Source organism: Aethalodelphis obliquidens, unplaced genomic scaffold (assembly GCF_003676395.1).
Source record: "Aethalodelphis obliquidens isolate GAN/ISIS:26980383/991018 unplaced genomic scaffold, ASM367639v1 scaffold22, whole genome shotgun sequence".
Classification (NCBI taxonomy): Eukaryota; Metazoa; Chordata; class Mammalia; order Artiodactyla; family Delphinidae; genus Aethalodelphis; species Aethalodelphis obliquidens.
In genome coordinates, this window is record NW_020837966.1 from 13,996,182 (window position 1) to 14,023,944 (window position 27,763).

At 41.6% G+C, this 27,763-nt stretch overlaps 1 pseudogene across 1 annotated transcript; it reads right to left on the minus strand.

Moving 5' to 3' along the window:
- Window positions 1-13,346: 13,346 nt before the first annotated feature.
- LOC113628078 (60 kDa heat shock protein, mitochondrial pseudogene) lies at window positions 13,347-15,538 on the minus strand (annotated as a pseudogene). Its single transcript, XR_003435872.1, has one exon. The product of XR_003435872.1 is annotated as a 60 kDa heat shock protein, mitochondrial pseudogene (transcript).
- Window positions 15,539-27,763: the final 12,225 nt, after the last annotated feature.

The window sequence follows — 27,763 nt, forward strand, 5'->3', positions numbered from 1 at the left end:
GGGTACAATTTTTTTTCATGGAAGATAACAAATGTTGGTGTAGATGCGAAGACATTAGAACACTTATGCATTGCTGCTGGAACTGTAAAGTGATGCAGACACTGTGCAAAACAGTTTGATGGTTCTTCAATAAGTTAAACATAGAATTACTATACCACCCAGCAATTTAGTTCCTAGGTATATATATCCAAAAGAATTGAACACAGGTGTACAAACAAAAACTTGTACATGAATGTTCATAGTGGCAATATTCACAATAGCCAAAGATGGAAATAACCTAAAAGTCCATCAAAAAAATTAATGTATAAAGAAAATGTGGCTATCCATACAATGGAAAATTTTTCAGCTGTAAAAAGGAACAAAGGACTGATATACGCTATAAATAGAAGAACCTTGAAAACATGATGTCAAGCGACAGAAAACAAATACAAAAGACCACATAGTGTGTGATTCTATTTATCTGAAATGTCCAGAACAGGCAAATTCATACAGATAAGAAATAAATTGGTGGTTATCAGGAATTGTGGGGAGGCAGGAGGAAGAGTGCTGGTTAATGGTTATGGGATTTCCTTTTGGGGTGATGAAAACATTCTGGAACTAAATAAAGGTGATGGTTGCACAACACTGTGAATGTACTAAATGCTACTGAATTGTGTACTTTAAAATGGTTAAAATAGGGAATTCCCTGGCAGTCTAGGGTTTAGGGCTTGGTGCTTTCACTGCAGTGGCCCTGTTCAATCCTTGGCTCTGCAAGCTGGGAGGCCAGAAAAAAAGAAAAGAAAACAGGTTAAAATAGCAAACTTTATGTTATGTGAATTTTACCTAAATTTAAAAACTCACTCTGACACCATTTTAAAAAGGTAGCATACTGGGCTTTCCTGGTGGTGCAGTGGTTGAGAGTCCGCCTGCCGATGCAGGGGACGCGGGTTTGTGCCCCGGTCCGGGAGGATGGGCCCGTGGGCCGTGGCCGCTGGGCCTGCGTGTCCGAAGCCTGTGCTCCGCAACGGGAGAGGCCACAGCAGTGAGAGGCCCGCGTACCGCAAAAAAAAAAAAAAAAAAAAAAAAAAAGGTAGCATACTAAAATAATATAGAATGTGCTGGGATATACGATACAACTTACAAAGGAAAAAATTTAAATATTACATGAAATACCAGTACTCAGTACAGCATCCTGATCTAGAGTATGGACTTTCAAAACTGGCAGCTCTAGAATCAAAGCCCTGTGCTGTCACATAATGACTAGTTATCCTTAGGCAAGTTTTATAACCTGTATGAGACTCGCAGTCCTCATTCATCAACTGTGTGTAATTGCTGTTAGTTATAATGTAATACTTTTTATATAAGTTGTCACTTAGCCTAAATATGATGACAAAGATTAATATATACTTTGATCTTTTTTTCCTTTGTATATATGTGAATTGAGTGTTGCTTGTCTTCCTAATGGTCATTTCATTAAAAGCAAAGGGTTTACGGAGATAACCATCATAGTTTTGTCACCATATGTGTCTTTCTACATCCCAGGAAAAGCATCCTGTGAACAGATCTTTAAAGTAGCTTCCAGGGACTTCCCTGGCGGTCCAGTGGTTAGGACTCCGCACTTCCACTGCAGGGGTTGCAGTTTCCATCCCTGGTCAGGGAACTAAGATCCCACATGCCTCAGTGGTACGGCCAAAAAGAAAAAATAAAAGTAGCTTCCAAAGGAGTCTAGCAATTCACTATAACTATTATGTGAGGTTATATTGAAATTTAGGCTAAATTGCTTTAGTAAAATTTCCAGGCTGCTCCCAACCTGTTACTAAGGAAGAACAGTCGTGGAATATGCGAGTTGATAGGAAAGACTTTATTAAGAAAAAAGATACCTATTTTTCCTTCCCTTCCCCTTGAGGATAACTAAGCTGTCCCCATGAATATGAAGACTGCTCTTTCTTCTTGAATTTGCATATGGCATCCTCCCAGGTAATTTATGGAACAAATCCTGACACAGCTCCAGAAGAAACCATATAGCCCCTTCAGTATCGCTAGTAACCGGAAGGCCAAACGTTTAAAGAGGCAGAGGAAATCCATCTCCCAAAGGCTCAGACCCAGCACTCGCTGCTCTATACCCTATACAATTCCTCCACCCACACAACTCAGCCTTTCGTAAGAGAAAGAAACTTCTAGAACCCTGCCCTCTAACCTCTGTTCCTCATCTTCTGGAGTCCTCCTGGGAGTTGAGGAATGCGGGAAGATAGCTGCAGGGTTTGGCTTCCAGTTGGTCAACCCTGACACTAATTGCTCTCCGGGAGATTTTCAATCTTTGTTCTTGGCAAGAAACTGCAGGACAACAAAAGCTGCCAGCTGAGTGACTCTATGAAGAGCAGGGAGGTGGGTCTGGAAGGTATCTGGGAAGGGAAGGGTTTAACAGTTTCCACTCCTACTCAAGCATTCTAGTCTTACCAACAACTGTAACAAAGTCTCACTGACCTACAGGCATACCTCGTTTTCTTGCGTTTTGAAGATACTGTATTTTCATAAGCTGAAGGTTTGTGGTAACCCTGCCTTGAGCAAGTCTATCTGCACCATTTTTCCATCAGCATTTGCTTACTCCAGTTCTCTGTGTCACATTTTGGAAATTCTCACAATATTTCAAACTTTTTCATTATGATTTTATTTGTTATGGTGATCTGTGATCTTTGATGTTACTATTGTAATTGTTTTGGGGGGGCCACAAACCATGCCCAAGTAAGAGGTAACTTATCTGATAAATGTTGTGTGTGTTCTGACTGCTCTACCAACCGGCTGTTCCCTGTCTCTCTCCCTCTCCTCAGGCCACCCTCTTCCCTGAGACACAACAATATTGAAATTAGGCCAGTTAATAATCCTACAATGGCCTCTAAGTGTCCAAATGAAAGGAAGAGTCACATGTCTCTCACTTTTTTTTTTTTACATCTTTATTGGAGTATAATTGCTTTACGATGGTGTGCTAGTTTCTGCTTTATAACAAAGTGAATCAGTTATACATATACGTATTTTCCCATATCTCTTCCCTCTTGCATCTCCCTCCCTCCCACCCTCCCTATCCCACCCCTCCAGGCGGTCACAAAGCACCGAGCTGATCTCGCTGTGCTATGAGGCTGCTTCCCACTAGCTATCTACCTTACGTTTGATACTGTATATATGTCCATGCCTCTCGCTTTGTCACCCTTCCCCCTCCCCATATCCTCAAGTCCGTTCTCCAGTAGGTCTGTGTCTTTATTCCTATCTTACCCCTAGGTTCTTCATGACATTTTTTTTTCTTAAATTCCATATATATGTGTTAGCATACGGTATTTGTCTTTCTCTTTCTGACTTACTTCACTCTGTATGACAGACTCTAGGTCTATCCACCTCATTACAAATAGCTCAATTTCGTTTCTTTTTATGGCTGAGTAATATTCCATTGTGTATATGTGCCACATTTTCTTTATCCATTCATCTGATGATGGACAATTAGGTTGTTTCCATCTCCGGGCTATTGTAAGTAGAGCTGCAATGATCATTTTGGTACATGACTCTTTTTGAATTATGGTTTTCTCAGGGTATATGCCCAGTAGTGGGATTGTTGGGTCATATGGTAGTTCTATTTGTACTTTTTTAAGGAACCTCCATACTGTTCTCCACAGTGGCTGTATCAATTTACATTCCCACAAACACTGCAAGAGGGTTGCCTTTTCTCCACACCCTCTCCAGCATTTATTGTTTCTAGATTTTTTTTTTAACATCTTTATTGGGGTATAATTGCTTTACAATGGTGTGTTAGTTTCTGCTTTATAACAAAGTGAATCAGTTATATATATACATATGTTCCCATATCTCTTCCCTCTTGCGTCTCCCTCCCTCCCACCCTCCCTATCCCACCCCTCCAGGCGGTCACAAAGCACCGAGCTGATCTCGCTGTGCTATGCGGCTGCTTCCCGCTAGCTATCTACCTTACGTTTGTTAGTGTATATATGTCCATGCCTCTCTATTGCCCTATCACAGCTCACCCTTCCCCCTCCCCATATCCTCAAGTCCGTTCTCCAGTAGGTCTGTGTCTTTATTCCTGTCTTACCCCTAGGTTCTTCATGACATTTTTTTTTCTTAAATTCCATATATATGTGTTAGCATACGGTATTTGTCTTTTTCTTTCTGACTTACTTCACTCTGTATGACAGACTCTAGGTCTATCCACCTCATTACAAATAGCTCAATTTCGTTTCTTTTTATGGCTGAGTAATATTCCATTGTATATATGTGCCACATCTTCTTTATCCATTCATCCGATGATGGGCACTTAGGTTGTTTCCATCTGTGGGGTATTGTAAATAGAGCTGCAATGAACATTTTGGTACATGACTCTTTTTGAATTTTGGTTTTCTCAGCGTATATGCCCAGTAGTGGCATTGCTGGGTCATATGGTAGTTCTCTTTGTAGTTTTTTAAGGAACCTCCATACTGTTCTCCATAGTGGCTGAACCAATTCACATTCCCACCAGCAGTGCAAGAGTGTTCCCTTTTCTCCACACCCTCTCCAACATTTATTGTTTCTAGATTTTTTGATGATGGCCATTCTGACTGGTGTGAGATGATATCTCATTGTAGTTTTGATTTGCATTTCTCTAATGATTAATGATGTTGGGCATTCTTTCATGTGTTTGTTGGCAGACTGTATATCTTCTTTGGAGAAATGTCTATTTAGGTCTTCTGCCCATTTTTGGATTGGGTTGTTTGTTTTTTTGTTATTGAGCTGCATGAGCTGCTTATAAATTTTGGAGATTAATCCTTTATCAGTTGCTGCATTTGCAAATATATTCTCCCATTCTGACGGTTGTCTTTTGGTTCTGTTTATGGTTTCCTTTGCTGTGCAAAAGCTTTGAAGTTTCATTAGGTCCCATTTGTTTATTTTTGTTTTTATTTCCATTTCCCTAGGAGGTGGGTCAAAAAGGATCTTGCTGTGATTTATGTCATAGAGTGTTCTGCTTATGTTTTCCTCTAACAGTTTGATAGTTTCTGGCCTTACATTTAGGTCTTTAATCCATTTTGAGCTTATTTTTGTGTATGGTGTTAGGGAGTGATCTAATCTCATACTTTTACATGTACCTGTCCAGTTTTCCCAGCACCACTTATTGAAGAGGCTGTCTTTTCTCCACTGTACATTCCTGCCTCCTTTATCAAAGATAAGGTGACCATATGTGCGTGGGTTTATCTCTGGGCTTTCTATCCTGTTCCATTGATCTATTTTTCTGTTTTTGTGCCAGTACCATACTGTCTTGATTACTGTAGCATTGTAGTATAGTCTGAAGTCAGGGAGCCTGATTCCTCCAGCTCCGTTTTTCGTTCTCAAGATTGCTTTGGCTATTCAGGGCCTTTTGTGTTTCCATACAAATTGTGAATTTTTTTTTCTAGTTCTGTAAAAAATGCCAGTGGTAGTTTGATAGGGATTGCATTGAATCTGTAGATTGCTTTGGGTAGTAGAGTCATTTTCACAATGTTGATTCTTCCAATCCAAGAACATGGTATATCTCTCCATCTATTTGTATCATCTTTAATTTCTTTCATCAGTGTCTTATAGTTTTCTGCATACAGGTCTTTTGTCTCCTTAGGTAGATTTATTCCTAGATATATTATTCTTTTTGTTGCAATGGTAAATGGGAGTGTTTTCTTGATTTCACTTTGAGATTTTTCATCATTAGTGTTTAGGAATGCCAGAGATTTCTGTGCATTAATTTTCTATCCTGCTACTTTACTAAATTCATTGATTAGCTCTAGTAGTTTTCTGGTAGCATCTTTAGGATTCTCTCTATATAGTATCATGTCATCTGCAAACAGTGACAGCTTTACTTCTTTTCCAATTTGGATTCCTTTTATTTCCTTTTCTTCTCTGATTGCTGTGGCTAAAACTTCCAAAACTATGTTGAATAAGAGTGGTGAGAGTGGGCAACCTTGTCTTACTCCTGATCTTAGTGGAAATGGTTTCAGTTTTTCACCATTGAGGACGATGTTGGCTGTGGGTTTGTCATATATGGCCTTTATTATGTTGAGTAAAGTTCCCTCTATGCCTACTTTCTGCAGGGTTTTTTATCATAAATGGGTGTTGAATTTTGTCGAAAGCTTTCTCTGCATCTATTGAGATGATCATATGGTTTTTCTCCTTCAATTTGTTAATATGGTGTATCACGTTGATTGACTTGCATATATCGAAGAATCCTTGCATTCCTGGGATAAACCCCACTTGATCATGATGTATGATCCATTTAATGTGCTGTTGGATTCTGTTTGCTAGTATTTTGTTGAGGATTTTTGCAACTATGTTCATCAGTGATATTGGCCTGTTGTTTTCTTTCTTTGTGACATCCTTGTCTGGTTTTGGTATCAGGGTGATGGTGGCCTCGTAGAATGAGTTTGGGAGTGTTCCTCCCTCTGCTATATTCTGTAAGAGTTTGAGAAGGATAGGTGTTAGCTCTTCTCTAAATGTTTGATAGAATTAGCCTGTGAAGCCATCTGGTCCTGGGCTTTCGTTTGTTGGAAGACTTTTAATCACAGTTTCAATTTCAGTACTTGTGATTGGTCTGTTCATATTTTCTATTTCTTCCTGCTTCAGTCTTGGCTGCTTGTACATTTCTAAGAATTTGTTCATTTCTTCCAGGTTGTCCTTTTTTTTTTTTTTTTTTTTTTTTTGCGGTACATGGGCCTCTCACTGTTGTGGCCTCTCCCGTTGTGGAGCACAGGCTCCAGACACGCAGGCTCAGCGGCCATGGCTCACGGGCCCAGCAGCTCTGCAGCATGTGGGATCCTCCCAGACCAGGGCACGAACCCGTGTCCCCTGCATCGGCAGGCGGACTCTCAACCACTGCACCACCAGGGAAGCCCCAGGTTGTCCATTTTATTGGCATAGAGTTGCTTGTAGTAATCTCTCATGATCTTTTGTATTTCTGCAGTGTCAGTTGTTACTTCTCCTTTCTCATTTCTAATTCTATTGATTTGAGTCTTCTCCCTTTTTTTCTTGATGAGTCTGGCTAATAGTTTATCAATTTTGTTTATCTTCTCAAAGAACCAGCTTTTAGTTTTATTGATCTTTGCTATCGTTTCCTTCATTTCTTTTTCATTTATTTCTGATCTGATTGTTATGATTTCTTTCCTTCTGCTAACTTTGGGGGTTTTTTGTTCTTCTTTCTCTAATTGCTTTAGGTGCAAGGTTAGGTTGTTTAATCGAGATGTTTCCTGTTTCTTAAGGTAGGATTGTATTGCTATAAACTTCCCTCTTAGAACTGCTTTTGCTGCATCCCATAGATTTTGGGTCGTCGTGTCTCCATTGTCATTTGTTTCTAGGTATTTTTTTTATTTCCTCTTTGATTTCTTCAGTGATCACTTCGTTATTAAGTAGTGTATTGTTTAGCCTCCATGTGTTTGTATTTTTTACAGATCTTTTCCTGTAATTGATATCTAGTCTCATAGCATTGTGGTCGGAAAAGATACTTGATACAATTTCAATTTTCTTAAATTTACCAAGGCTTTATTTGTGACCCCAGATACGATCTATCCTGCAGAATGTTCCATGAGCACTTGAGAAGAATGTGTATTCTGTTGTTTTTGGATGGAATGTCCTATAAATATCAATTAAGTCCATCTTGTTTAATGCATCACTTAAAGCTTGTGTTTCCTTATTTATTTTCATTTTGGATGCTCTGTACATTGGTGAAAGTGGAGTGTTAAAGTCCCCTACTATGAATGTGTTACTGTCGATTTCCCCTTTTATGGCTGTTAGTATTTGCCTTATGTATTGAGGTGCACCTATGTTGGTTGCATAAATATTTACAATTGTTATATCTTCTTCTTGGATTGCTCCCTTGATCATTATGTAGTGTCCTTCTTTGTCTCTCATAATAGTCTTTATTTTAAAGTCTATTTTGTCTGATATGAGAATTGCTACTCCAGCTTTCTTTTGGTTTCCATTTGCATGGAGTATCTTTTTCCATCCCCTCACTTTCAGTCTGTATGTGTCTCTAGGTCTGAAGTGGGTCTCTTGTAGACAGTATATATATGGGTCTTGTTTTTGTATCCATTCAGCCAGTCTGTGTCTTTTGGTGGGAGCATTTAATCCATTTACATTTAAAGTAATTATTGATATGTATGTTCCTATTCCCATTTTCTTAATTGTTTTGGGTTTGTTATTATAGGTCTTTTCCTTCTCTTGTGTTTCTTGCCTAGAGAAGATCCTTTAGCATTTGTTGTGAAGCTGGTTTGGTGGTGCTGAACTCTCTCAGTTTTTGCTGGTCTGTAAAGGTTTTAATTTCTCCATCAAATCTGAATGAGATCCTTGCTGGGTAGAGTAATCTTGGTTGCAGGTTTTTCTCCTTCATCACTTTAAATATGTCCTGCCAGTCCCTTCTGGCTTGCAGAGTTTCTGCTGAAAGATCAGCTGTTAACCTTATGGGGATTTCCTTGTGTGTTATTTGTTGTTTTTCCCTTGATGCTTTTAATATGTTTTCTTTGTATTTAATTTTTGACAGTTTGATTAATACGTGTCTTGGCGTATTTCTCCTTGGATTTATCCTGTATGGGACTCTCTGTGCTTCCTGGACTTAATTAACTATTTCCTTTCCCATATTAGGGAAGTTTTCAACTATAATCTCTTCAAATATTTTCTCAGTCCCTTTCTTTTTCTCTTCTTCTTCTGGAACCCCTATAATTCGAATGTTGGTGCGTTTAATGTTGTCCCAGACGTCTCTTAGACTGTCTTCAGTGCTTTTCATTCTTTTTTCTTTATTCTGCTCTGCAGTAGTTATTTCCACTATTTTATCTTCCAGGTCACTTACCCGTTCTTCTGCCTCAGTTATTCTGCTATTGATCCCATCTAGAGTATTTTTAATGTCATTTATTGTGTTGTTCATCATTGCTTGTTTCATCTTTAGTTCTTCTAGGTGCTTGTTAAATGCTTCTTGCATTTTGTCTATTCTATTTCCAAGGTTCTGGATCATGTTTACTATCATTATTCTGAATCCTTTTTCAGGTAGACTGCCTATTTCCTCTTCATTTGTTAGGTCTGGTGGGTTTTTATCTTGCTCCTCCATCTGCTGTGTGTTTTTCTGTCTTCTCATTTTGCTTATCTTACTGTGTTTGGGTCTCCTTTTTGCAGGCTGCAGGTTCATAGTTCCCATTGTTTTTGGTGTCTGTCCCCAGTGGCTAAGGTTGGTTCAGTGGGTTGTGTAGGCTTCCTGGTGGAGGGGACTAGTGCCTGTGTTCTGGTGGATGAGGCTGGATCTTGTCTTTCTGGTGGGAAGGTCCACATCTGGTGGTGTGTTTTGGCGTGTCTGTGGACTTATTATGATTTTAGGCAGCCTCTCTGCTAATGGGTGGGGTTGTGTTCCTGTCTAGCTAGTTGTGCAGCACTGTAGCTTGCTGGTCGTTGAGTGAAGCTGGGTGCTGGTGTGTAGATGGAGATCTCTGGGAGATTTTCGCCATTTGATATTTTGTAGAGCTGGGAGGTCTCTTGTGGACCAGTGTCCTGAAGTTGGGTCTCCCACCTCAGAGGCACAGCACTGACTCCTGGCTGCAGCACCAAGAGCCTTTCATCCACACAGCTCAGAATAAAAGGGAGATAAAGTAGAAAGAAAGAATTAGTAGGAGTAGAAAGAAAGAAAGAAAGGAGGGAGGGAGGGAGGGAGGAAGGAAGAAAGGAAGGAAGGAGGGAAGGAAAAAAGAAAGAAGATAAAGTGAAATAAAATAAAGTAAGATAAAATATAATAAAGTTATTAAAATAAAAAAAAATTTTTAAGAGAGAAAAAAGAAAAAATTTAAAAAAAAACAGACGGATAGAACCCTAGGACAAATGGTGGAAGCAAAGCTATAGAGACAAAAATCTCACACAGAAGCATACACATACACAGTCACAAAAAGAGGAAACGGTGAAAAAAATCATAAATCTTCCTCTCAGAGTCCACCTCCTCAATTTGGGATGATTCGTTGTCTCTTCATGTATTCCACAGATGCAGGGTACATCAAGTTGATGGTGGAGCTTTAATCCGCTGCTTCTGAGGCTGCTGGGAGAGATTTCCCTTTCTCTTCTTTGTTCTCACAGCTCCCAGGGGCTCAGCTTTGGATTGGGCCCCCGCCTGTGCGTGTAGGTAGCCGGAGGGCGTCTGTTCTTTGCTCAGACAGGACAGGGTTAAAGGAGCCGCTGATTCGGGGGCTCTGGCTCACTCAGGCCGGGGGGGAGGGAGGGGCACGGAGTGCGGGGCGGGCCTGCGTCGGCAGAGGCCGGCGTGACGTTGCACCAGCGTGAGGCGCGCTGTGCGTTCTTCCGGGGGAGCTGTCCCTGGATCCCGGGACCCTGGCAGTGGCGGGCTGCACAGGCTCCCCGGAAGGGGGATGTGGATAGTGACCTGTGCTCGCACACAGGGTTCTTGGTGGCGGCAGCAGCGGCCTTAGCGTCCCATGCCCGTCTCTGCTGTCCACGCTTTTAGCCGCAGCTCGCGCCTGTCTCTGGCTCTCCTTTAAGCAGCGCTCTTAATCCCCTCTCCTTGCGCACCAGGAAACAAAGAGGGAAGAAAAAGTCTCTTGCCTCTTCGGCAAGTCCACACCTTTCTCCGGACTCCCTCCCGGCTATCCGCTTCGCACCAACCCCCTGCAGGCTGTGCTCATGCCGCCAACCCCAGTCCTTTCCCGGCGCTCCGACCGAAGCCCGAGCCTCAACTCCCAGCACCGCCCACCCTGGCGGGTGAGCAGACAAGCCTCTCGGCCTGGTGAGTGCCAGTGCGGGAATCTCTCCGCTTTGCCCTCCGTACCCTGTTGCTGTGCTCTCCTTCGCAGCTCCGAAGCTTTCCCCCTGCGCCACCCGCAGTCTCCGCCTTCATAGGGGCTTCCTAGTGTGGGGAAACCCTTCCTCCTTCACAGCTCCCTCCCACTGGTGCAGGTCCCTTCCCTATCCTTTTGTCTCTGTTTATTCTTTTTTCTTTTGCCCTACCCAGGTACGTGGGGGGCGGGGGGGGCGGTTCTTGCCTTTTGGGAGGTCTGAGGTCTTCTGCCAGCGTTCAGTAGGTGTTCTGTAGGAGTTGTTCCATGTGTAGATGTATTTCTGGTGTATCTGTGGGGAGGAAGCTGATCTCCGCGTCTTACTCTTCCGCCATATTCCCCAGCAATCTTCACATGTCTCTCATTTTAAGTCAAACACTAGAAATGATGAAGCTTAGTGAGGAAGGCAAGTCAAAAGCATAGACAGGCCAAAAGTCAGGCCTCTTGCACCAAACAGTTAGCCAAGTTGTGAACCCAGAGGAAACGTTCTTGAAGAATATTACAAGCGCTGCTCCAGTGAACCCATAAATGATAAGAAAGTGAAACAGCCTTACTGCTGATATGGAGAAAGTGTTAGTGGTCTGGATAGAAGATCAAACCAGCCACAACATTCCCTTAAGCCAAAGCCTAATCTAGAGCCAGGTCCTAACTCTCTTCTATTCTATGAAGGCTGAGAGAAGTGAGGAAGCTGCAGAACGAGCGTTTGAAGCTATCAGAGGTTGGTTCACGAGGCCTAAGGAAAGAAGCCATCTCTGTAACGTAAAAGTGCAGGGTGAAGCAGCAAGTGCTAATGTAGAAGCTACAGCAAGTATCCAGAATATCTAGCTAAGATAATTTATGAAGGTGGCTATACTGAACAAGAGATTTTCAATGTTGATAAAACAACTTTCCCTTGGAAGAAGATGCCATCTGGGATTAAAATAGCTAGAGAGGAGAAGTCAATATCTGGCTTCAAAGCTTCAAAGGACAGGCTGACTCTTGTTATGGCTAAAGCAGCTGGTGATTTGCCATTGAATCCAATGCTCATTTACCATTCTGAGAATCCTAGGGCCCTTAAGAATTATGCTAAATCTACTCTGCCTGTGTTCCATCGATGCAACAGCAAAGCCTGGATGACAGCTAGCACATCTGTTTACAACATGGTTAACTGAATATTTTAAGCCCACTGTTGAGAACTACTCCTCATAAAAAAAAAGATTCCTTTCAAAATGTTACTGCCCATTGACAGTGCACCTGGTCACCCAAGAGCTCTGAAGGAGACATACAACAAGATTAATGTTGTTTTCATGCCTGCTAACATAGCATCCATTCTGCAGCTCGTGGATCAAGGAGTCATTTTTACTTCCAAATCTTATTATTTAGGAAATATATTTCATAAGGCTATAGCTGCCATAGATAGTGATTCCTCTGATGGATGTGGGCAAAATCGAAAACCTTCTGGAAAGGATTCACCATTCTCATGCCATTAAGAACATTCAAGATTCATAGGAAGAGGTAAATATTAATAGAGGTCAAGTATCAATATTAACAGGAGTTTGGAAGAAGTCTATTCCAACCCTCATGTATGACTTTGAGGGGTCCAAAACTTCAGTGAAGGAAGTTACCACAGCTCTGGTGGAAATAGCAAGAGAGCTAGAATTAGAAGTAGAGCCTGAAGATGTGACTGAATTGCTGCAGTCTCAGGATAAGACTTGAATGGATGAGGAGTTGCTTTTTATGCACAGAAAATGGTTTCTTGAGATGGAATCTACTCCTGGAGGAGATGCTGTGAGGATTATCAAAATGACAACAAAGGATTTAGAATATGACATAAATTTAATTGATAAAGCAGCAGCAGGGCTTGAGAAGGTTGGCTCCAAGTTGAAGGAAGTTCTACTGTGACTATCAAACAGCATTGCATGTTACAGAGAAATCATTTGATAAAGTAAGAGTGGTATGGCACTCTTGTGCCAATTGTAGTGTGGCAAATTTCATTGTTGTCTTATTTTAAGACATTGCCACAGGACTTCCCTGGTGGCGCAGTGGTTAAGAACCCACCTGCCACCTGCCAGTGCCGGGGACACGGGTTTGAGCCCTGGTCTGGAAAGATCCCACATGCCACGGAGCAACTAAGCCCGTGAGCCACAACTACTGAGCCTGCACTCTGGAGCCTGTGAGCCACAACTACTGAGCCCGTGTGCCACAACTACTGGAGCCCGTACGCCTAGAGACCATGCTCTGCAACAAGAGAAGCCACCGCAATGAGAAGTCTGCACACCGCAATGAAGAATAGTCCCCGCTCACCACAACTAGAGAAAGCCTGCATGCAGCAACGAAGACCCAACACAGCCAAAAATACATAAATGAATAAATAAATTTATTTTTTTTAAAAAGACATAGTCACAGCCACCCCAGCCTTCAGCAACCACCACCCCGATCAGTCAGCAGCCATCGACGTGAAGGCAAGTCCCTCCACCAGCAAAAAAGCTCAGGTGATGGTTAGCATTTTTTAGCAATGAAGTATTTTTTAATTAAGATAAATACATTGTTCTTTTATTTATTTTTTTTAACTTTAAACAATTTTTATTACACAAAGGTTGTCATATAATTGGATATTGCTCTACTCTGTACACAATTATTCTTACTCTCCACAGAAAGGCTGCTTCTTAACTTCTCATCTGTTGATGGCAATCACTAAAATCCTGATTTTAACAGAATAGTAGTAAAAATGCCTCAGTGATTTAAGTTGAAAGCAGTACATTGGTGCATGGCTCTTATACTCATTTACCAGGCATGTACAAATGTCTTTATTCAAAAATACAAAATAAATTATCTGTAGGCATGGACAATGACAGCAGTAAACCATTCTATGTTGTCAACTGAAACCAGTAACTGATGGTTATAGTGATTTTCTTAAACATCAGCCAGCCTTTTCTTCAGTCATCTCCTTCAACTGACCTCTCAAAGTTATTGATGAGGAACGCTGCCTCGGGCTTCCTCTCACAGCTCATTAATGATGGCAAAGCCCTATTCTAGGAATTAGAACATGCCACCTCCCATCCCACCTCCCATCCCACCCATTCCGCCCATTCCAGGATCCTTCTCTTCTTTAGGAATTTCTGTGACTACAACTTCTGCTGTAGTTAACAGAGAGGCCACTCCAGCAGCATCCAGTAATGCAGTTCTTACAACCTTAGTTGGATCAATGATTCCTTTTTCCACCATATTCACAAAATCTCCAAGCATAGCATCATAACCAACTTCTGAAGAACTTTGCAAAATTTTCTCAACTATCAATGATCCTTCGACACCTGCATTTTTAGCAATGGTCATTGCAGGAATTTTGAGTGCTTTTTTAATAATTTCTATACCAATTTTTTGATCTTCATTAGCTGGAGTTATTGAATCCAAGGCTGGAAGGCACCGAAGCAGGGCACAGCCCCCTCCCAAAACAATGCCTTCTTCAACAGCAGCTCATGTAGCATTAAGGGCATCTGTAACTCTGTCTTTCTTTTCATTCACTTCAACATCACTTGTCCCACCAACGTTTAGCACAGCAACACCATCTGAGAGTTTTGCCAGACGTTCATTAAATTTTTCCTTTTCATATTCACTAGTTGTAATATCTAACTGCTCGATGATTTCTTGAATACGCTTTTCAATTTGAGCCTTGTCACCTTTTCCTTTCAAGAGCATGGCATCATCTTTGGTCACAATGACCTCTCCAACTTTTCCTAAGTCATGAGGCTGAACATCTTCAAGATTTAGAGTTAGTCCTTCTTCTCCAAATACTGCACCACCAGTAGCAATAGCCATGTCTTTAAGCTGGTTCTTTCTATTGTCACCAAAACCTGGAGCTTTGACTGCTACAACCTGAAGACCAACTTTCAGCCTATTCAAAACGAGTGTACTTAGAGCTTCTCCATCCACGTCTTCAGCAATTATGACCAAGGGCTTACGGTGAGCATTGGCAATTTCAAGAGCAGGAACAATGGACTGGACACTAGAAATTTTCTTTTCACTTAACAGAACATAGGCATCTTGGAATTCACATTTCTGACCTTTTGATGTATTAATTATGGAGAGATATACCCTCTATCAAACTTCATGCCTTCAATAATTTCTAATTCATCATTCAGTGTTTTTCCATCCTTTACTGTGATAACGCCCTTTCTTCCAACCTTTTTCATCGCATCAGAAATGATGCTGCCGATTTCTTTGTCTCCATTTGCAGAAATCGTAGCAACCTGGGCGATCTCTTCCAGGGTTGTCACAGGTTTAGACTGCTTCTTAAGTTCAGCAAGTACAGCATCAACAGCTAACATCACACCTCTCCTGATTTCCACGGGATTAGCACCTTTGCTAATCTTCTCGAAGCCTTCCTTAGCAATGGAGCGTGCCAGTACAGTCACAGTAGTGGTGCCATCCCCAGCCTCTTCGTTTGTGTTATTGGCAACATCTTGAACAAGTTTTGTGCCAATATTTTTATATTTATCTTTTAAGTCAATGGACTTTGCAACAGTCACACCATCTTTTGTCACTTTGGGACTTCCCCAACTCTGTTCAATAATCACCGTCCTTCCCTTTGGCCCCAGAGTGACGGCTACAGCATCAGCTAAAAGGTCTGCACCTTGAAGCATTAAGGCTCGGGCATCTGCACCAAATTTTACGTCTTTGGCATAAGCCCGAGTGTGATGAGGAGCCAGTGCCCTGGACACTGGCCTAATCTGGCGAAGGACTGCGGGCAATCGAAGCATTTCTGGGGCAGCGGCACGGCTAGTGGGCGACGAGACAGGCCGTCGGTGGCGAGTGACATTGTTCTTTTAGACATAATGCTATTGCACACTTAATGGACTATGGTATAGTATAAACATAACTATTGGCATTAGGAAGCCAAAAATTCCTAGCAACTTGGTTTATTGCGATGTTCACTTTATTGCAATGGTCTGGAACCGAACCCGCAGTGTCTCTGAGGTATGCCTATATTGGCATAATGTAATCAAAATGGCTGAAACCCCTTTTTTATTCTATATGCCTTATATGACTTACAAGGAGGTTAAATGTTCTGCATTTGTTTGAGCAGCACCTATACTTCTTCATACAGGCACTTATTCACTCAAAAATATTTACTGAGTGCCTACTATGTGATGACAGTTTTCTAAGCAGTAGGTACTGATTCAGCCATTCATTCAATAAATATTTACTGAGCACCTAATATGTACCAGACAGGTGAGCTTCCAAGGAAAATGTAGTCAACGAAATGAATGAAAGCTCTATTCTTATGGAGCTTCCATGTTAGTGGAGGAATACAAAAATGAAGAAAATAGAGTCTTTGAATAGTAGAGGTGCTATGCAGGGCAAGCTAAAGGGAATTGGGATGCCCTGAGTTGGGACTGGTATTTTGTGTAAAGGAGTCAGGGAAGGCCTCATGGCTAGGTTCATATCTGATCAGAAACCTGAAGGAAGTCAGAGAGTGGACCATGTGGCCATCTGGGAGACAGTGTTCCAGGTGGAGGGACCAGCACGGGCAAAGGCCCTGGGGTGGAGCATGCTTGGTATGGCATGAAAATACAAAGGTGAAAACACTAGACACTGGTTTTACCTTCTTGGATTGTAGAGTCTGGTTGTGGAGGCAGAGAGTAATCAAATATCTCCCACATAGATGTCTAATTCTGAAGAGCCCATGTGCCAAGAGGGAAGCACAGATGGGGCTGGAAGATCCTATAAAAATAGCTGATCGAATCTCAGGGAAGGATTCCCTTAGGAAGTGTAGTTTAAACTGAAATCCAAAGAAGAAAGCGAGGTTAACCTGGTGAAGGGGAAGGAGGTGGTAGGGTATTAGGGAGGCTATTTCCTGTATAGGGAACAGTGTGTGATCGAAGTATGTGTGTTCAGAGGGGTAGATGGGATCAGGGCTGGTTTAGCACATAAAAGATCCAGGCATCTGCCTTGCAGAGAATGAGGGGGAAAGCGTCCTTGATAAGCAGGAGGGTATGAGCAGGGGACAAATCGCAGAGGGTTTCTGCAGTTTGTAATTACTTAACTGTTTAAATGAGTATGTTTACTGTCTGCCTTCCCTGCTGGAGCAAGTTCCAGGGGGCCAGGACCCTGTCTCCTTTCACTACACTATCCCCAGCTCGTACCCCAGGTGTGGCCCCCTGCAAGGGCACGGTTTGTATTTGTGGGCTCCGTGGCTGGCTAATATCTCCAGCAATCTCACAACCAGCTGAGAGCCTCAGTGGTAACAAGCAGCTCACATTTTGTGAGTAGTTGGCTCTGTCAGATTCTGGGTTCAGAAAAGGCCAGCAAACTCGGCAGTATTCAAAGCTGACATTTACGTTTCAAAATTGCAGATAAAAGCCGACTGTGACCATGGAGCTCTCCTCCCACGGAGAAGCAGAGTCCAAATGGCACTGTTCTCCCTTTGTCATACTAAGATGACGTTTTCATCTTGACTTGGTGATAGTGTACTTCTAGGATGGGTGCTCATTGCATAGTATTAAAGAGTCAAACTGTCAGACGAGAAAACAATATTGTTTTTTTATTTCAAGAACGTGTGATGGGGCTTCCCTGGTGGTGCAGTCGTTGAGAGTCCGCCTGCCGATGCAGGGGACACGGGTTCGTGCTCCGTTCCGGGGGGATCCCACATACTGCGGAGCGGCTGGGCCCGTGAGCCATGGCCGCTGAGCCTGCGCGTCCGGAGCCTGTGCTCCGCAACGGGAGAAGCCACAGCAGTGAGAGGCCCGTGTACCGCAAAAAAACAAAAACAAAAACAAAAAAACGTGTGATGTTATCTAAGACACCGGTTGCCCAGCCAGTAGACTGATTGCCAAGGCATCTTCACTGTGAGAAAAAAAAAAAAAAAAAAGGGAGGGGGTGTATAGCATAACTCTGGGACAAAGTGCAGAGATTTAGCCAAGCCCTCATTTTTGCAAAGCTGAAGATCAACTTTTGGGGGACAATTCCTGGTATTTCCTATCAGCCTCTACTCCCCGGTTCTTCCCAATCCTGCATTTGAGGCCGCCTGTGGTACCAGGGAAGTGAATTCTACCCTCCCCAGGGTAGGAGCAGGGAAGCCAGGTGCAGCCCATTCTGTTCACCTGGCCACAGTCACGGATGCCTGGCTGCACGTGGGAGCTAGGCTGGTTCCTGGAGCGAACCTCGGGCGCTGCACTTGGAATGCTGGGACAGAGGCTTCCTTCATGCTGGGCTGCGTGGTAGCGGCAGCACCTGGAACAGCAGTGGTGATTTTTGCCACCAATAGGGCATGCCACCCTGGGGCCAGTGCTAGTTCAGAGGAGGCCAGATTGAGAGAATTGAATGGAGAGAGCAGTGAAGCCCCAAAAGATGGTGAACCTCAGAATCAAATTGCACCTGAATCCTGCCATGTTTCTGGACTCGTTCATGAAGTAAGTCCATACATTCTGTTTATTATTGAAATTGAGACTTCTGTATGTGGTGGCCAAATCTTCCTAGATGGTAAAGGTTATAGAAATGCAGAAACAATTTTCTGTCCTCTAAAAGTATAGTAGCATGTACAGGAAATCAGAATGCAGGTGTAATTGCTGCAAGATCCATATTCTCCTAATTATTTTTAAGTGAAATCTTCCAAGAGTTAATGCCTTAAGTATGTTAATGACATTTTGAATAAGTAAACATACATGTTTTCTTAAAAACGACAACAGTATGAAGGGGTAGACAGTGAGAAGGGCATCTCCATCTCATTCTTCTCAGTTCTCTTCCCCAAAGGCAACATTTTAATTCCTTTACAGGCTTCTTATATGTACTTCTTACGATAGTCTGTACATAGATCTCCCTTTTAATTTACACAAATGCTGCTATATGCTGTCAGCATCTTGCTTTTTTTGCTCACAAATATATCTCAGAGGTTGTTCCATATCAGAAAAGATATAAGCTGCTTTCTTATTCTTTTTTTTGCTTCCTTATTTTTTATTTCAATTGAAATATAGTTGATGGGCAATATTACGTTTCAGATTTTTTTTTAATGAAAAAGCTGCTTCTTAAATATGGCTACGTGGCTAGGAATTTTTCATTCTTCATTTCACTGCTACCTGCAAACAAGGGTGAGTAAATCAGTTGGTTTAATCAGTGAAATGAAACAATGGTAGCAAACACCTTTCATACACTAATGAGGAAATTCATTTAAAATTATTAAACAGCGAGCTTCCCTGGTGGCACAGTGGTTGAGAGTCAGCCTGCCGACGCAGGGGACGCGGGTTCATGCCCGGTCCGGGGGGATCCCACGTGCCGCGGAGCAGCTGCGCCGGTGAGCCATGGCCGCTGAGCCTGCGCATCCGGAGCCTGTGCTCCGCAACGGGAGAGGCCGCAGCGGTGAGCGGCCCGCGTACCGCAAAAAAAAAAAAAAAAAAAAAAAATTATGAAACAGCTCCAGACTATTCCATTGTTTGGTTCTGTGCTTTATTTAACCAAGCTCCCATAGAGAGTCATTTAGGCTGTAACCTTTAGCTACTTTACACAAAGCTGCAACAAATATTATGTATGCTCCTTTGTTTGAAAGCTGTATAAAATGTTCTCAACAACAGTCTATATAAATATAGGCTGTTCAATCAAAAGTTTTAAACCTGAGACTGAATACAAGAATCAAAAATTGTTTTTTGTTAACTTTTTTTGTGTGTGTGTTAACCTTCCCCCCCCCCACACAACAAATAGATGGATTCTTTTTTTAAAAAAAATTGAATTATAGGGGCTTCCCCGGTGGTGCAGTGGTTAGGAATCTGCCTGCCAATGCAGGGCACATGGGTTCGAGCCCTGGTCTAGGAGGATCCCACGTGCCGCGGAGCAACTAAGCCCATGCGCCATTACTGAGCCTGCGCTCTAGAGCCCGCAAGCCACAACTACTGAAGCCGGCGTGCCTAGAGCCCGTGCTCCGCAACGGGAGAGGCCACCGCAGTGAGAGGCCTGCGCACCAGAATGAAGGGCGGCCCCCACTTGATGCAGCTAGAGGGAGCCCGCGCACAGCAACGAAGACCCAGCACAAACAAAGATAAATTTTTTAAAAATTTGAATTATAGTTGATTTATAATATACTGATAGTTTCAGGTGTACAGCAAAGTAATTCAGTTTTATATATATATATATATATATTTGATTCTTTTCCATTATATTGATGTTATTACAAGATATTGAATACAGTTCCCTGTGCTGTACAGTGAATCCTTGTTGTTTATTTTATATGTAGTAGTGTGTATCTGCTAATCCCATACTCCCAATTTATCTCCCCACTGCTCTCCCCCTTGGTTATCATAAGGTTGTTTTCTATGTCTGTGAGTTTGTTTCTGTTTTGTTAAGTTCATTTGTGTTATTTTTTAGATTCCACATATAAGTGATATCATATGATATTTGTCTTTCTCTCTCTGGCTTACTTCACTTAGCATGATAATCTCTATGTCCAGGTGGATTCCTTTTTCTCACTCATCCATCCATCCATTCATTCAACAAATAGTTTTTGTTTTATTTTGTTTTGTTTTTTGCGGTACGCGGATCTCTCACTGTTGCGGCCTCTCCTGTTGTGGAGCACAGGCTCCGGACGCGCAGGCTCAGCGGCCATGGCTCACGGGCCCAACCGCTCCACGGCATGTGGGATCCTCCCGGACCAGGGCTCGAACCCGTGTCCCCTGAATCGGCAGGCGGACCCTCAACCACTGTGCCACCAGGGAAGCCCAACAAATGGTTATTGAGCACTCACTATGTGCCAGGGAATATTTTGGTGCTGATCCTTACCTCAAGGGCCTAACATGACATGTTCATTGGAGAAGAAGATAATAGGTCCAATGGATGGCCAATCATCTGTGGTTATTTATACACATTAATATTTAAGTGACTTTAGTTGTAACAGCTTCACAGTTATTTCAGTACAAACCAACTCAGTCTTGGACCTGTATCACAAGGGGTCATGTCTATGCTAGGTCAGTCAATATTTCTAGGTGATAAAAGCAAGGGACCAACAGACCCTTTCTAGGGAGAGCATTCCCTACAATCTCTTACTGCAAGAAACAGCTCCAAGCCATTCATTAAGCATCAATGCCCATGTAGCTTCCCTGTAGCCCCAGCTCTGTGGCCTTGGCTGATTGGACCAGGGGTGGGCATGGGACCTCAGGGCAACCAGTTTATAGGTTGGCTGGTGGCCTATGATCTGGCCTGACTCCAAAGCTTTGTCCAGTAGGAATGCTGGTAACAACTTGCCCCAATCAGATCCTTTTGAATTGAGATACAGAGAAAATAAAACAAATGTTAGCTACGGAAGTAAAACCAAAGGAGAGGAGAAGCCTAGTCATGTAACTGTTGAAGTCAAGGATTCCAAACGCAGTGACTAGCCAGAGTTAACCAGGTCAGGTCTGGTCTAGGGCAATGGTTCTCAAACTTGCCACAGACAGTCCATGCTTCTGGACTCTTCCAGTAAGTCAGTCTATATGTTCCACTTCTTGTTTATCTTGAGACTTCTGTTTAATTGGTGACTGTTGTCTGAATCATCCTAGATGGTAAAGGTGATGGAAATCCAGAAACAATCTTCTCCCCTTGCCTGGAGGGCCTGTGAAAACAGAGATGCTTGTTGCACCATCAGAATTTCTGATTCAGTGGGTCTGGGGGGTGGTGCTGAGAATTTGCATTGCTAACAAATTCCTAGTTGACACTGATGCTGGTGATCCAAGGACCACACTTTGAGAACCATTGCTCTAGGGAACTCTTCCATCCATTCAGGTCTCTGTGAAATAAGATGGGTCCTCTTCTTACCGTTAGGCTAGAGCGTTCCATTTTCTGGGTCCCTGTGAGATCATTCTACCACAGAGCTGAAATTCCTGATTGCCTTTTTTTTTTTCAGGTCTTTTTGATATCTCCACATTTCTGAGTGAGTCCTTACCACATTACGAGCCCCCAAAATAGAACATAGTAATTAGGTATCATTTATTGAGCCTGTACTCTGTACAAATAGAAAGCATTCAGTAAATGATAACTAGATGTTCACTAGGGAATTGCAATGACTCATAAATATTTTGTCCCTAAATTCACTACTGCAATATTGTTTACTTTGTATTTTTGTTTTTAGAAATTTAAATTTCCTCTTGATTCTTCCTGCCAATTATATAAGAACCAGATTTTGCTCAGCATTTGCAATTTTTCCTACAGTTGTAATGTTCCATCATGTCCTCAAAAATATTAAAACTCAGAGAAAATCAGAAGCAGCTCTAACAAATGAGACTGAACTCTTCCTTTGACCTAGATATACTGTTCCTGACAAATTAGTGTGTTATTAAAATGTTTTAACTCTGAGGACATCTGTGATCACATTTATGACAAACAGAAATAGGAAGATCTATTGGAAGTTTATTTATATCAGGTCCCATCTTAATAATCTCAGGTCTCTGGTTATGTCTTTTGTCAAACCTTAAAATGGAATATTTATTTTACGATTATTTCTCGTGTTTCTGCTCCACTGGACTCAGCTTTGTGAGCTCTGCAAGTGGGTCTATTTGTCCACCAGTTTTCTCTTAGCGCCTAACACAGGACAGGTGTTCAATAAATACTGGTGGATGTTATAGACTCAATGTTTGTGTCCCCCTCCCCACCAAATTTTGACTCCCAATGTGATGGGATTCAGAGGTGGAGGTAATTAGGTCATGGGGTGAAGCCCTCAGGAATGGAATTAGTGCCCTTATAAGAAGAGGTCAGGGAGCTCCCTTGCCCACTTTCCTTCATGTGAAGATACAAGGAGAAGGAGGCAGTATACAAGCCAGAAGAGGACCCTCAGCAGAACCTAACCATGCTGGCACCCTCATCTCAGACTCTAGCCTCCAAGACTGAGAAATAAATTTCTGTTGTTTATAAGCCACACAGTCTATGGCACTTTGTTATAGCAGCCCAAACAGACTAAGACAGTGAAACTGAATTACCCTGGCTGTACGCTTACCATTAAAAAGTGCTAAGGCAAGCATCATTTGTATCATATTAAACTAAAATAATAATGTGAACATAAGTAAAGTAGAATAATAAATTGAAAATAATGTAGCTCATTAAGTAAGCCAGTGAAAAAGGAGAAGCAACAAGGCTGGGAATTTCTTTATTCCTCATTCCATTGATAAGAACTCTGCCTGTGGCCAAGGACAAGTAGATTGTTCTGTTTAATCAGTGAAGTAAGGCAACCACCTTCAATTCATTTAAAACGATTTTGCTGCATATTCTGTAAAAGAAATATAAGAGAGCACATAATAAAAATGACAGTGTGATACACCAAAATGACCCCTTTTATCTCAAGACCTTGAGGCATTTTGCAAGTGATAATTATCTCTTATATCATCCCCTCTGAGGTAAGAATTCTTTTCCTCATTTATAACTGAGCCTCCATAAAATTATTCCCTCCCAAAGTCCCAAGTCATGGCTGCTCTTTGAATCCCTCACCTCCTGAGATATGTCTAAGTTAGCACATAAATCATATTGTTAAAGAAAACTTTAAATCAGGGCAAAAAGTTATGTTTGAGCTACCCAGAGAATAAGCTACTTAGGGATTTTAGATGTCAAGTAAAACTTTCCCAGTGATGAGTGGCAATGGGAACGCATTGGAAGAATTTTTTTTTTAATTTGCTTTTTTAAAAAAAAATTTTATTTATTTTTGGCTGCGTTGGGTCTTCATTGCTGCAAGTGAGCTTTTTCTCTGGTTGCGGTGAGCGGGCTTCTCATTGCGGTGGCTTCTCTTGTTGCAGAGCACGGCCTCTAGGCGTGTGGGCTTCAGTAGCTGCAGCACGTGGGCTTAGTAGTTGTGGCTTATGGGCTCTAGAGCTCAGGCTCAGTAGTTGTGGCGCATGGGCCTAGTTGCTCTGTGGCAGGTGGGATCTTCCCGGACCAGGGCTCGAACTCATGTCCCCTGCATTGACAGGAGGATTCCTAACCACTGAGCCACCAGGGAAGTCCTGGAAGAATTTTAACACAAAAATCTATTCAGTTCTCCTTTGTATTTTAATGACGTTTTCAATATTTGGATGGCCTTAGAGGTGAATTGACTTCAAAACACCATCTGAAGTTGTAGGTGATCTGGAGCCAAAATAAAGAATATCTGACAAAGAATATGTTCTCAGAGGAATGATAATAAAATCCTAGACTGGGAGAATGTTCCATTTTATTGCCCAAATGCATAGAAATTTACCATGACAGATCAGAATTTTAATATCTGGTCACAAGGACATCATTCTTTTTTTTTTTTTTTTTTTTTAAGGACATCATTCTTAATGATCCCCAGCTGCAGAGAGCATGTACTTGGAATTTTCATCCCTACCTTTGTGCTATTAGGGATCCTACATTTTAGATTTACAGAATTTTTAAACTTCTATTTGCAAAGAATTACAAGTATCAAAAAAAAATGACCGGGATAGTACAAAAAATCTCCACAATGCCCTTCACCTAGATTCACTCATTGTTAAAGTCTTGCCCTATTTACTTAGTCATTTGTCATATATAAAATATTTTTCCCAAACCATTTGTACTTATGTTGCATTCATTATGCCACCTTACCCTTAAGTTCTTTAGTGTGTATTCCTAAGAACAAAACATTCTCTTACATAACCGCACTACAGTTACCCACTTCAGGTAATTAAACATTGATCAATACTTTTATTTAATCTACTGTCCACATTCCACTTTTGTTGACTGATCCAGTAAGGACCTTTATTGTATTTTTCTTCCACAGTACAGGATTCAGACCAAGATTGCATATTACATTTTGTTATTATGTCTCCTTTAATTTTGATCAATTCTTCAGTTTTTTTTTTTTTTATGACAGTGATATTTTTGAAGAACAGGTGTCCCTCTTTAAATAAGTTACATAGAAAAAAATTTTGGAGAAATGTAGGTTTAATGGTGGTGGTTATTGTTTTTCAGTTAACAACTTTTTTTTTTTTTTTTTTTTGCGGTACGTGGGCCTCTCACTGTTGTGGCCTCTCCCGTTGCGGAGCACAGGCTCCGGACTCGCAGGCTCAGCGGCCATGGCTCACGGGCCCAGCCGCTCCGCGGCATGTGAGATCCCTCCGGACCGGAGCACGAACCCGTGTCCCCTGCATCGGCAGGTGGACTCTCAACCACTGTGCCACCAGGGAAGCTAGTTAACAACTTTTTTAAAAAATTGAAGTATAGTTGATTTACAATGTTATGTTAGTTTCAGGTGTACAGCACCGTGATTTAATTTCAGGTGTACAGAACAGTGATTCAGTTTCATATATATATATATATATATATATATATATATGTATGTACGTGTGTGTGTGTGTGTGTGTGCTTTTTCAGATTCTTTTCCCTTATAGGTTATTACAAAATATTGAGTATAGTTCCCTGTGCTATACAGCAGGTCTTTGTTGGTTATCTATTATAGATAGATAGATATAGTATAGTGTGTGTATATTAATCCCAACCTTTAATTTATACCTCCCAGTTAACAACTTTTGATGGTAACTGCAAGAAAAGGAGAGATGGGAATTGCATAACTTCTAATTCAGTACTGTCAGTGAAATTCATAACAAATCCATTCGTGTGTAATGTGCTAAAGCAGTGCCTGGCACACCGTTACTGGCAAATAAGTGTCCTCAAGAGCACCTTTCTTCCCCCTTCCAAACATGTATGTTCCATGTGACGAGGGCCATATATGAGTCTTGTTGGTAGTTTCATCCTAATTATCTAACGCAATGGGTTGGTGTTGAGTAGACTCAGTAAAATGTTTGCTGAATGAATGACTCCCGCAGGGATGAGGTGTATTCAGATGTGTTAACTGGTACCATCTCTTTTTTCTTTAAAATTTCAGTCACCTAACGTAGTGACAAGGCACGAGGTAATTGAGCAGGTATTGAAAGCCTTCACCTTCTCATGGAAGTGGGTTTCACAGCAGATGTCAAGCATACTCCTGCAACAAATATTTTGTTTAGTTCCCAAATGCTTAAAATCCACTGACAATATAGTGTTCTGTTATCTTTAATGGTCATTATACATAATTTCCTTCTCTTTGTTCATTCCTTCTCTCCACATGTTAGGATACCAAAAACTCATTAACTTAAATTCAGATAAATTGAAACCTGTGGAGTTTTTGAAACATTCTCTGTCATCTGAACATGCTAAGCAAATTTTAAAAGTAAATAAACTGTGTAAGGGTGCCCGTTTCATTTACTTAAGGAAATCAATAGTGCTTTGCTGAGGCACTATTTACATACAGGTGATGGGTTAATTGCAAAGAGCTCTATACTATTATTTAGTTAGCAAATTGAGGGGACAGATTTAGGGGACTGCGTTTCTGTTTACTTGTTCTTATCCCCACACAGCCACATTTTAGCCACAGACAAAATGATTGATGCTAAGAGAGAAGGAACTAGCCTAGGGTCACACAGGTAGTAAGTGGCTCAGCTGGGATTTGGATCCAAGTCTTTAAGTTCCACCTTTGCTAGACCACTCTGTGCCAAACTAGTTTGAGTTGTATGAGTCCTTACAGCGCTGAGTCCCTGGTAGGCAAATTAAACCAACAAAGCAACTTCACCAAGAAAAAATTTTTGAGAAAGAATTAAATATATGCTATTTCAAGGAAATCAATAATATAGTCCTTGGGGAAAAGTAGAACTTTAGCCTTTTTTCCCACTTATCGTAGGGTCATTTTTATTTTGAAATACAAGGTGGTGTGAGGGAGGAAGCCATTGTAATGTCTTTGGTCCTTAGAGCCTCTTATAGTACTAATTGCAGCCCTGAGTCCTTTAAAAGGAATAAAACAGTATTTCATTTAAAACTATCCTTTTCATCATTTTAGAGAAAGCTTCCTTCACATTGAGATAATGAGCTTTTCCAGCAAAATATGGTGGTGAAAGACTTTGCTTTTGAATTACCCACCTCGGAGCACATTTCGAGCAGTTAGAACAGCTCCTGAGATAAAAGGAATCACCTGATAGAAAACACTTATTTGTGTCTAGAGAGAGTTACAATGAAGATTTCAGAGTAGCGTTACTTTCTGAATTTTCATTGTTTATCTCTGGTCAGCTAAGGATTAAATTCTTTCTTCATATTCTGACAACGTGCCCTTCAGAATGCTTAATGGCCCACTCTGCTTATAGTTGATTTTTTTATTTCTTTGAACATGCTTTTGTTTTTTACTGGGGGCCATAAGGTGATAAGTTATGGGAAGAATCTGTTAGGAGTGTGAAAGGAATTGTATTAACCTTAAAGGAAGACTTATGAAATGGTCCATCTACTCCTATCTTAAATGCTCCTTTTATATCTGTGACTTAAACCCTTCCTAAGTATGATTGGTTTCGTTTAAGTTATATGCATTTTCTCCTAACTGTGCGCCTCAAAAATGATGGAAAAGAAAACAGGAGGTAAACCTCACTTTGCACTTGACCTGTATAAACTGATGAATGAATGTTGTAGAATAAGCATGTGCTTGTTCATAATAGCTGGGGTGAGATTGTCCTAACTGGCTGGCTGGTGGAGAGGCCAAGTGGTCATAGTCATGCAACTTAATATTTACTGAGCGGTTGCTATTTGCAGGCAGGAAGGAAAGCACTTCAGTTTCACTTAACCCTCACCTGAAACCTCAGAGGCAGTGACTATTATCAGTTTTGTAGATGAGCACAGTGAGGCCCAGAAAGGCTATGGGTGACAAATGCCCCACGGCTAATGATCCCATTCAATCTGACTCTAGAGGCTACACTTTATTTTGGATAGATCTCACTGGCACTTGTCAGAAGGGGGAATTAGAAGGGCATCGAGTAGATCCAACAAACTAGAGGAAGAACTGTTGCAGTAGTCCAGGTAGGAGGTGATGGGAGCTGGGACTAGAATTTTTTCTTATTTTTTTTTAACCCATTCCTCCCATCCTTCACCCCCCTCCCCCCACCTCTGGCAACCACCAATCTTCTGCTCTCTGTATCTATGATCTTGTTTTTTTGTGTTTTTGTTTTTCTATTCCCCATATAAGTAAGAGCATTTGATAATAGTCT